This window comes from Rattus norvegicus, chromosome 1 (genome assembly GCF_021556685.1).
Source record: "Rattus norvegicus strain SHRSP/BbbUtx chromosome 1, alternate assembly SHRSP_T2T, whole genome shotgun sequence".
NCBI lineage: Eukaryota > Metazoa > Chordata > Mammalia > Rodentia > Muridae > Rattus > Rattus norvegicus.
The window spans coordinates 47,121,187-47,132,500 of record NC_141534.1 but is presented as its reverse complement, the minus strand read 5'-3'; the positions used below and the strand labels follow the sequence as shown (position 1 = coordinate 47,132,500).

Here is an 11,314-nt window from a genome sequence, read left to right as displayed (position 1 = left end):
ACATCAATGGGAGATTCCTGAACTTGTAATTTTCTGTAACATTTGCTTGTTGCTTAAGTATTTACATGAAACAGGGAAGTAATGGGTTTGTTTTCATGTTTTTCTATGCGTGTGGTTATATGTATATATGTAGATTTTCCTATCAGCGCATTTATGTGGAGGGCAGATGTCTTTCTTGGTTGTTTTTTCATTTTTTTGTTTTTGATTTTTGTTTTTGTTGAGGCAGGGTCACCTCAACAAGCTGCCAGCAAGCCCTAGGAGTCCTCTCTCCTCTGCATCATCTCTCTGTGCTGGGATTACAGGTATGTGTCTCTATGACTTTTTTTTAAATATGGGCTCAGGGGATCTAAACTCAGTTCCTGTTGTTTGCACAGAGCCCAAATGAAGCCACATCTCCAGCCAGAGTTACATAATTTTCTGAGTTAGTCAAGCTTTGGCCAATAGCATTAGTCAAAAATATAACTAGGAATCCAAATGTAAAACTCTCTGGTTCCAAGAAAATCAAAAATTTTAAGGAGAATAAGAAGGGTATTGCAGAGGGGTTGGAAAGAGGGCTCTGCAGTTAAATGCACTTGCTTTTCTCACAGAGGAATGAGGCTCAGTTCCAGCACCCACATCAGATGACTCCCAGTGCCCAGCACCCACCCCGGGTGACTCAGAGCTGCCGATGGCTCTCGGGGATCTGATGTCCTCTTCTGCATCTCCACAGACACCCATGTACTCCTGTCTCACGCAGCACAGACACGGCTGTACACACAGACACGGCTGTACACACAGACAGAAATAAAAATAAATTCTTAGGAAAAAAATTGTCAAGAACACATAAAAGGAGAGAAAGCTAAGGAGTTATCACAGCACCTTTGAACACTCTACAGTCTGGACGTGCATGCTGATGACAGTTAAGGAGGTAAGCTTTATGATTATAGACTCAAAAGCTTAGACAATAAAATATAATCACTTAGGAATGTTATCTATCAGAAAATGCCCTTCTTAAACCTATTAGAGATGAGCTCCTAAGGTTTTTCCTTTTATTTAAAAAATAAAGGGGGGGGGAGGAGAACACACTAAGCCAACGTAATGAATAAATAAATAAATAAATAAATAAATAAATAAATAACTAAAAGAGGGAGAAAGAAAAATGCAGCCTCAGATAGATGGCCCAGTGGAGAATTATTTATATAAAAAACCCTGCCTAAGCACAATTTTTTTGAGATGGCATGTGCTTTGAAAACACAATGTGATTTTATCTTGAATGTAAAAGCAACCGTATTTATTTATTTATTTATTTATTTATTTATTTATTTATTTATTTTGCTGACACCAAGAGACACAGAACCTGCTGACGTAATAGGGACGGGAGCTGCCCTATCAATCCTGAAGCCTATACATCTGTGTGATACACAGCAGGCGGCACAGTATCGAAGACAATATCATTGATTTATGTAATTGGAAATTTGAGCGATACAATTTTTCTTAATTGCATTTGTTTTTTCCCCTCCTCCCAAGCCCGTGTCTCCAGCGGCTCAGGGATGGGGTTGGGTGGGGTGGGAGTGAGGGAGTAGAGGATGTGGTTCTGAGTTACGTGGACTTGCAGTCTTCCGCCACCCCCTATCCCCCAAGCTGACCGGACATGGGACAGGGCAGTTTGTCAGAGACTGTGGTTAAATCATGTTTGAAGGGTTCCGCAAGGAAGATGTAGGAAGAATCTATGAAGGAAAACAGCATCAGAGGGTAGTTGCTGCCAGCCGCCTAGTTTCCTAGGTTCCTCGGGTCTGGGTCCCAGCTGTAGCTCTTTCTAGGAATGGGTACATCAGGCACAGTGGCAAAGAACTGGTCTATTTGTCAGAGTCTCTTGTGTACGGGCGGGGCTCAGTGCAGGCTTGCCCAATGATAGGATTTCCTCTCAGCGAGGCCACTCCACCACTGCTGGGATTCCCTCTCTCAAAGTTACCTTCTTACTTCTGTTGCGGAATGATTGATTCATTCCAAAACCTTCCGAAGCCCACATTCATTACATGGATTCAACGGGATATGTTTTCACTCTTGATATTTCCAGCCTATCTGCTGCTCTAATCCCTTACAGAGCCCTTCTTCATGGCTCTTGGGGATCTCAGAGACACTCAAAGGGAAGCGCCGGGCTTTCTGGGCAGGTGCTGGGTTCATTCTCTCTGATGGGTTCATTTCCTCCCAGCAGAATATCTCTGCAGAACCCTTACCATTCCAGGAGGCTTCCTCTGTGCAATGCTCCACTCTTGAGTGGATTATTTCAAACCAGCAGCAGTCTATCCCGACCCGGCATTCAGAGAGTACAGTCTCTCCAGCACCTCCAGCGTCTCCCCTGCATGCATTGTGCTGTTACTATGGCTAGGCGGCATCTTTGTGTGTTCTCAAAAGCTTGGACATATTCTGAGTTCCCAGCACACCATCCACAGCATCACAAGATTAGCGATGTGCTGTGATTTGTCCTTATTTGTCCTCATACCGGGTGCTGGAGAAGGTGTACCCGATATTTGGATGATGGGTTGTTTCAGATCTTTGGTTATATAATGTGTGCCCCCGATCCAGTGTGATGAGTGAGTGCTCCCATCCAAAGCAAAGCTTGGATGATGGGGGCGGGGGGGGGGGGCTCAGGGATGACATATACTCAGGGAGAATATCAAAGTGGCTAGTGGAAGGTCAAAGGTCACCATTGCATCACCAGAAGCTGGGGACAGACTGGGGGCACCATTTTCCTTGGAAACCTCAAAATAAGCCACCTTAAAGTACAGTTTAAATCTTGATGTTTCTGGCCTTCAGAATCAAGTTACCCAGTCTCTTCTAGAATTCACCCACCCGGTGGTACTCAGTTGAGGCAGCCCTAGGGAGAACACCGAGTGTTTTCCTGAAGAACCACGAAGGAGCAAAAGGAGCACACTGTTCGCCAGGAAGTATTTTTCTTTTCCGAAAAAGAGAAAAACATCTGTTATTAACACAAACATTTTAAATCTGATCAAAATTTCAGAACAGTTTTAAGTTCCTAGCAAAACCACCAAGAGGCAGGTTCAGAGGTATCTTTTCCTTCCCACAGACGGCCGGCGTCCCTCAGGCCAAACCCTCGTTTCTAGAGTCTGCTGCAGACCTCGGCTCTCAACTGCATCATTTATATCAGGCTGTATGTTGGTGTGCGTCCTGCAATTTTCAGCAAATGTGCAATGATATATCATCATAGTTCTAGTATTACAAAACGATCTTCATTGCTTTAAAGACCCTCTGGGCTCGCCTGACACTCTCTCTCACTCTCTCTCTCTCTCTCTCTCTCTCTCTCTCTCTCTCTTTCTAGAAGAAAGTCTTTTTTCACCTTTAATGGACTTTTTTAACTTACATTTTAAATGTTATCCCCTTTCCCGGTTTCCCTTCCAGGAAACTATCCCATCCCCCCTCCCTGCTTCTATGAGGGTGCTCCCTCCCTCACTCACCCATTCCCTTTCTGACATCCCCCTACATTGGGGAATCAAGCTGTGACAGGACCAAGGACCTCTCTTCCCACTGATGCCTGACAAGGCTATCCTCTGCTACATATGCCGCTAGAGCCATAGGTCCATCCTGTGTACCCTTGGAATGGTGGTTTAGTCCCCAGGAGCTCTGGTTAGTTGATATTGTTGTTCTTATGGGGTTGCAAATCCCTTCAGCTCCTTCAATTCTTTCTCTAACTGCCTCGTTGGGCACCCCATTCTCAGCTCAATGGTTGGCTGCAAGCATCCACCTCTGTATTTGTCAGCCTCTGGCAGAGCCTCTCAGGAGACAGTTATATCAGTCTCCTGTCAGCATGCACTTCTTGGCATCAGCAATATTGTCTGGGTTTGGTGGCTGTATGTATTTGGGCTGTATCTTCAGGTGGGGCAGTCTCTTTCCTTCAGTTTCTGCTCCACCCATTGTCCCTGTATTTTCTCCTGTGGGTATTTTGTTACCCCTTCTAAGAAGGACTGAAGCATCCACACTTTGGTTTTCCTTCTTCTTGAGTTTCATGTAGTCTGTGAATTGTACCTTGTCTATTCCGAGCTTTGGGGCTAACATCCACTTATCAGTAAGTGCATACCATGTATGTTCTTTTATGATTGGGTTACCTCACTCAGGATGATATTTTCTAGTTCCATTCATTTGCCTAAGAATTTCATGAAGCCATTGTTTTTAATAGCTGAGTAGTACTTCATTGTGTAGATGTACCACATTTTCTGTATCCATTCCTCTGTTGAAGAGCATCTGGGTTCTTTCCAGTTTCTGCTATTATAAATAAGGCTGCTATGAACATAGTGGAACCTGTGTCCTTGTTATACGTTAGAGCATCATTTGGGTATATGCCCAGGAGGGCATAACTGGGTCCTCAGGTAGTACTATGTCCAACTTTCTGAGAAACCTCCAGACTGATTTCCACAGTGGTTATACCAGTCTGCAATCCTACCAGCAATGGAGGAGTGTTCCTCTTTCTCCACATCCTCGCCAGCATCTGCTGTCACCTGAGTTTTTGATCTTAGCCATTCTGACTTATGTGAAGTAGAATCTCAGGGTTGTTTTGATTTGCATTTCCCTGATGACTAAGGATGTTGAACTGTTCTCTAGGTGCTTCTTAGCCATTCAATATTCTTCAGCTGAGACGTCTTTGTTTAGCTCTGTAGACCATTTTCTAATAGGGTTATTTGATTCTCTGGAGTCTAACTTCTTGAGTTCTTTGTATATATTGGATATTAGCCCTCTATCCCAGGAACCTAGTCCCTGCCTCCAAAGTTAACGCTTCTCTGTGGTGCTGTCCCCTTGGAACCACAAGGTATACAGATATTTCATGCCACATCTGTTCACTTAGTGTTTAGCACTCTGTATCTTAGCATAATATCCCATTGGCTGGACACTCCACAGACATACTTATTTCCTGCTCACAAAACCTTTCTTTGTTTCTTTCTGGAGGATTTTCCATTGCTTCCAGCTTTCAAAATGTTAAATCTTTGCACAGACTTTATTTCATGGAGACATGGATTTTCAACTAATTCGAGTAAATTGTAAGGATCATAATTCTTGGATCATTTGATAGGAGTATATTCAACTTCATAAGAGATTACCAGCACTCAGGAGGCCGAGGAAGGAGGATCTTGGTTTTGAGACCAGCCTGGGATACAATTGGAGGAGAGCTTGGGCCAGCCTTGGCTACAATAGGAAAAGAGGTTGGACTAGCCTGGGCTACAGGAATAAGGTTGAGGACATAGCTCATCAGGCAAATGCTTGCTGTGCATTTGTGTGCACTGATCCTTTTAGTGTTTATGAAATTGATAGCAGTGTTCCCTTACGTCCTCAATATTAATAATTTGTGTCTTTTCTCCTTTTATCATAGTCTGGCTAGAGGCATTTAAAACTTTATTAATCTCTACATACAACAAGTTCGTATCAATTAATTTGTTCTGTTGATTTCTATTTGTTTAATGGATCTCTGTTTTTAGGATATATTACTTATTTCTCTACTATAGATTTCATTTAGTTTTTGAAAGTTCTTACATTTTGCTGAACATGTGTCAGTTCTCCATATCAATGTGGATCACCACGGTTCTCCTATGTAATCATTCGAGTCCTGACCACATCTCGTCTCCTTTTCTCCACCCTACTCCATGGGCTCTATAAATCACTGTAGCACACACAGGTTAACTTGACTCAGAACAATGCAGGTTTCCTAGGAGTGTTTTCCAATTACGCACCCCACAGAGTGCAGATAGCACCCCCAAAGACTTCACAGCAAGGCCCTCATTGCTTGAGTCATTCTTTCCTAATGAATTTGCTAGGTCTCTGCCTCTCATTTTAAGCACTGCTTCAGCCTCATCTCATAAGTTTTGATCAAATGTGTTTGTGTTTAAAAATGCTTAAAACATTGTGAGACTCGAGGCCAGTGAGTTGATTCACCAGTAAGGGTGCTCGCTATCAAGCCTGACGACCTGAGATCAAGTCCCAGGTCCCACATGGAAGAAGAGAACTAATTCCCACAAGTTGTCCTCTGATCTCCTCACATACTGTGTGGCATGCACATGCCCCCATACAAAGTAAACAAATGTAATAATTTAAAAGTTTGAGACTTGCTACACACACACAGCTGTTGAGATAGAACTCTGTGTAGCCCTTCCTTTCCTACAACTCACTCTGTAAACTAGTTAGACCCCAAACTCAGAGATCCCTCTGCCTCTGCCTCTGCCTCTGCCTCTGCCTCTGCCTCTGCCTCTGCCTCTGCCTCTGCCTCTGCCTCTGCCTCTGCCTCTGCCTCTGCCTCTGCCTCTGCCTCTGCCTCTGCCTCTGCCTCTGCCTCTGCCTCTGCCTCTGCCTCTGCCTCTGCCTCTGCCTCCTGGGTGCTGGGATTAAAGGGATTAAAGGTGTGTGTAAATGCATATCATATATGTTTTTGGGAATTTCATACACTGTATGTTGATCACCCTCACCTCTACCTGGAAGTCCTCCCAAATCTGACCTGTTCTCCACTGACCCAACCTTACATCCTCATTAAAAAACAAAGCAAAACAAACTCACCCAGTTCAATTAGCATTCGCTGCATACTCCTTGGATCTCCTTCTGGCTTATCTTTTTATTCTTGGATAATTAATTTGCTCTCTAAGCACTTTGAAATCTCCAGTTCTCCCTCTGTCCTGATGCCTAGACTGGTTGTATGCTGTTTCACTCTGTTCGTGTGTGTTTCACGGCACAGGGTGTGGTCTGTGAACCCTCTTCGTAGACACAAGATCAGTGTTTACTCTGCTGTTACTGGCTAAACAGAAAGTGGTTGATCAATCAATGGTTTGTTGAACAATGGTGCTGCTGAGTTAAACTATGTCTTTGCTCATTTTCTGGACACCCCCTCCCCCCACTTGTAACCAAGGAGAATTGATGTCCCCATGTCAAAGGTAGATTCTTTCATTTGTCCTTACAGATAAAGCAGTTTTGGCCTTGCATGCTTTGGTGCACTCGATCCATGCCATGCACATTAAAAACGCTTATTTTTTTTCCCGGGTATTGACTCCTTCATTGAGTTTCTGCTTCCCCCATGGTCACTGCTCTGGACGTTGTTCTGTGTGAAATCAACAGCTTCACATTGCACTCCCGTTAGTCTGGGACATCTTCTCTCCATCCCTTTACCTCTAATCTGTGTGTAGCTTTATCCTCGATGTGTATTTCATGTGAATGACATGTGAGTTTTTTAAATGTCCTGACACTTTTTCTTTAAATTGCTGTATTTAGACTCCTGATCTTTGAAAGTTATTGTCGCTTTAGTCAGTGTGACATAGGTCACTTGTTGATTTTTGTTTGTCATTCTTAGCTTTGTTTTAAACTTTAATTATACACAAATGCACAGACATATACACATATACACATATGTATACACACATATATACATACATATATACATATGTATGCATGTGCAGGTGTGTATATGTGTATGTGCGCGCACGCGCGCGTGTATGCCTGCATGTGTGTAGGTGTGTATGTGTATATGTGTGAGAGCAGGTGCTTGCAGAGGTCAGAAGAGAACATGGGATTCCTGGGGTTTTTTGCAGCTCTACTTAGAGGAGGTTGTGAGCCACCCAACGTGGGGCCTGGGAACCAAACTTGAGTCCTTTGTAAGAGCAACATGCGCTCCTAACCACTGTTCTGACCTTTTCCTTCCAAATTTCTCTCTTGTGGTTTTGCTGAGTATTTTATTTCATTAGGTTCTTTTGCTTTATGCTGGATCAGTTGTATCTTAAACGGTTTTAGTGGTTGTCCCAGAATATACAATACATATTTATACCACACCTGAGTCCACTGTCTAGTTAGAGCCCATCAAACTACCCCAGATAGCTTGAGTCCCTCAAAATAACAAAGTAGCCACAGTTCCTCCCTCCCAGGCCATGGATCCTGTCTTATGGTATTTTTTTCTAGATACATGGAGTGCAATGTGATTTTATATGTACTCAAATATGTTATTATCTTTTTACCTAGCTTAGATAATTTTATATAGGAATAAAAAAAATCATATCATTTCTTGTCTGATGTTCTTTTCATATTGGAGTTTTATGTTCCATATTTTTTCTCCCCTCCCTTCTCTTTCTGAGTAGAATTCTCTGAGCATTATTCCTTGGAGACTCCTGTGTTGGCCATCAGCCTCTCAGTGTCTGCTGGCCTGGGAAGGTCTCATTTCCCCCTCACGTCTGCAGGGCAGTTTCTCAGGGCATGCCACTCTGGCCTGGCCTTCTCATCTCTCAACACTGTAGATACTTCATTCTCCTCTCTTCTCGCACAAATAAAATTGTGAAATCTATCCTTGCTTCTCAGCATATAAAGTTTCTTTTTTTTTTTTTTTTAAATCTGGCTTCTGTCTATATTTTTTTCTTTGCTTTATCTATAGTTTGAATATTATAAATGCATGTTGAGGAATTTTATAAAAAAGCCTCTTTTACCAGTCAGTTTAAAGTTACCTCAGGGCAACGTACAAGACGAGTGACTCACAGAAACAAAAGTACTTAACAATAGTTTGTGTTTAATAGCTCAGCGTTCTGAAGGTTCTCGGGCAAGGTCGACTTTGGGCCCTGAAGAAGGCAGTGGATAGTGTCATCGAGCCTGTCTCAGAGCGTCCTGAGCCAAAAAAAAACAAAGAGAAACAGGGACCAGGTCCCAACTGATTTGAGAGCACACTTTGAATGATCTAATAACCACCAACCTGACCCCACCTTCCAAAGATCCCACCAACTCGTAATGGCACCGGTGTGGAGACCAGGCCTCATTTGGGGACATTCAGCCAAACTGTAGCCACCCTTCTTGGTTTTCTTCAAGGTCCTCCATCGATCTGTGGTTTGGTATTGAGTGTTCATTTGGGAAGTGCACAGGCCACAGCTCTCACTAATTTTTGGCCCCGCCCCTTTCTCTTTATCCTCTGGCATCCCCATTGTATACAAAGCATTTGTCCTTGTTGTTGCTGCTGTCATTGTTGATGTTGTTGTTGTTGTTTTGGTATTTTATTCATAAACACATCATGCCACTGGGGTTTTTTTTTGTTTTTTGTTTTTTTTTTTTTTCCCTTTTTGACTTTCTGCTTTGGAAGCTCTGGTTAAAACCGTCTCTAGGTCAGAAATTCTGTGTCTAGTCGCCTAAGGAACCTGCCTCCCTCTTTCGTGGTGTTTCTGAGCTGCTGCCCCCACTCTGCTTACCCTGCCCACCTGTTCTTAAAAGCTGCCTACTTTTTACTCATTATGGCCCTTGACACGCAGGTGAGTCCTTTTTGCATGGCTATCACAGGATACCCGAGACTGAATAATTTATAAAGAATCGACATTGAATCTCTCACAGGCTTGAAAGCTGGCAAGTCTAAGGTTCAGGCACAAGGATCAGGTGAGGCCTGATGGCTGCTTCACATGGCAGAAGCTGCATGAAAGTGAACATTGTCTGCAGTCCCAGTCATTGCATTCATTCATTCAGGGGCACAGCGCGCCCCCACCCTGTGAACCCAGCACCTCCCATTAGGCTTCACATACCCATACTGTTGGACATGAATTTTGGGATGGATGTAGAAGTTAACCAATAGCGAAGAATTAGTCATGGTTGTTTTGAATTCCCTCACAATCCTGCATCAGTATCAGGCTCTGGTACTTCAAGTCTTCCAACTGGGTTCTCCTGTATGCCTTGTGGTTAGGTAAACAGGTCTTTAGCGAGGTAGGGTTGGGACATTGGAGAGGACAGGACTCCTACAGTTCTGTGAGCATATTTTCATTTTTTTCCTGAGCCTGTTAAGCTGGCCCCTGAAACTTCCAAGTGCTTCTAAGTCTGTCCCTCACCCCCAGTGGGGTAGGCTGGCCAGCATGGGATACTGGGTCATTTCTTTCTTTCTCGTGGGAGTGCAGAAACCCAAAGCTCTGGGATACTTTAAAAGGGCTCATTGCCCACTTCTCAAAGCATACGGAGTTTCCCCCTAATATTTACTGCGAGAATTTGAGGGAATAAACCCTTACAAGCCTGGAGTCCCCCGTAACTGACCTTCCCAGAACTTTTAAAAAATTATTTTTTTTATTTATTTTTACCCCTCCCCCCTCTCTCCTTCCATGCACACGTGTGTACTCACGTGCTATGGTATGTGTGTGTAGGCCAAAGAGCTGCTTCTCTTCTTTCCACGGTGTGGATCTTGGGCAGTGAACTCCAATATCTGCCTACCTCAACACAGGTCTCTGTCCAGTACACCGTGGTTCTCTGTGTCTGATCTTCCCTCTTGCTAAGTCTAGGGGGCAGAAATACATCCTGTGACTTCCCCTACCGGACAGATCTGAAAGGGGCTGTGTTTTTTCTCATTTCATTCAGCTTTTTGCGGGTTGTTGGCACGGCGACAGCTGCCAAGTGTCTCACAAACCAGAAATCCCAAGTCTCTCAGACCTTTTTATCTCCATATTTAAGATGAGAGCAGATGCACATTATCTGAAGCAAAATGCAATTAGTTTTTGTTTACAACCTACCTTGTGCGCCTGCGTGCACTTGTGGGTGCTCATGCACCCCAGCATGTATGTGGCAATCAGAAGGTGAGAGTGGACACTTTCCTGATCTTGTGGATTGAACTCGGGTCTTCACACTTGGCGGCAAGCTCCCTTCCCCACTGAGCCATCTCACCAGCCCGGCCCTAGAATGCAATTTAAAAATTATCATCTACTGCTGGGCCTTGACTAGGAGCTCATTAGGTATAATGCTAGCTTGGATTAAAACAGCAGAAAAAAAGGCATCTTGGATAAATTAATTGCTACAGGAAATAATCAAACTTAATTCATCAAAACAGAACAAAAATAAACTGGGTAAATTTAATCAAGTACATTTTACTGAGAGCCAAGAGTATTTAGACCTGGTAAAACATTTTTCATATTATTTTTTTTTGTGTGTATGTGTGCTCTAGTATGTGACTTCCAAAAATATCTCCATATATCCTTTTTATTTTTTTGGATTACAGTCATCTACTTATCAGCAGCCAGGTTGGACGGCTACAATAGCTGCAGACTCAGCATTTTGTCAGCCTCCCAAGCTCATTCTGTCTCTCTCTGTTTCTCTCTGCTCTGTCTCTGTCTCTCTCTGCTCTGTTCTCTGTCTCTCTCTGCTCTGTCTCTGTCTCTCTCTGCTCTGTTCTCTGTCTCTCTCTGCTCTGTCTCTGTCTCTCTCTGCACTCTGTCTCCCTTTGCTCTGTCTCTGTCTCTCTCTGCTCTCTGTCTCTCTGTGCTATGTCTGTGTGTGTGTGTGTGTGTGTGTGTGTGTGTGTGTGTGTGTGTGCGTCTTCCTCTCTTATTTTTAACTCAAAGGTCTCTCACTT

General features: G+C 43.5%; 1 long non-coding RNA gene across 3 annotated transcripts in view; it reads left to right on the top strand.

Annotated features, from left to right (window-relative positions):
• Positions 1 to 587: 587 nt before the first annotated feature.
• Positions 588 to 11,314, top strand: part of LOC102548198 (uncharacterized) — a 45,471-nt gene continuing 34,744 nt past the window's right edge. Inside the window, exon 1 of one of the 3 annotated variants that reach the window (XR_015645309.1) lies at positions 588 to 907. This is a non-coding gene — a long non-coding RNA (uncharacterized LOC102548198). The remainder of the gene's footprint in view (positions 908 to 11,314) is intronic. The other 2 variants (XR_015645320.1, XR_015645300.1) reach the window with 2 other exon arrangements.